Source organism: Charadrius vociferus, unplaced genomic scaffold (assembly GCF_000708025.1).
Source record: "Charadrius vociferus isolate BGI_N301 unplaced genomic scaffold, ASM70802v2 scaffold92, whole genome shotgun sequence".
NCBI lineage: Eukaryota > Metazoa > Chordata > Aves > Charadriiformes > Charadriidae > Charadrius > Charadrius vociferus.
Window position 1 is genome coordinate 2,035,278 of NW_009647874.1, and position 331 is coordinate 2,035,608.

Below are 331 nucleotides of genomic sequence, written 5' to 3' on the forward strand. Positions count from 1 at the left end.
TTTGTTTATAATTGCAGCCGTAGGACATGACAGTAGGCTCAAAGAGACCCACTGTCCGGCAGGAAAAAAAAATAAAAAATCGCTTTTTCCCTCCTCCTCCTCCTTCCCCTAAAAGACCGCTGTGCTTCCAAATGTGAAAGGGGCAGAAGGCATTTCCACTCACCCGGCTGAAACTCTTTGAAAGGGCTGCGAGTTTCCCCCGCAGTTATAAATGCCGATCATTCCTCTTACCCCCGCCGTCCCGGGACCCCGTCCGGTCGTGGGACCCCGCTCACCCCGCGGGAGCCGGTCCCGCCGAGGGCCCCCCACGCGTGACCGAGCCCGGACCTGC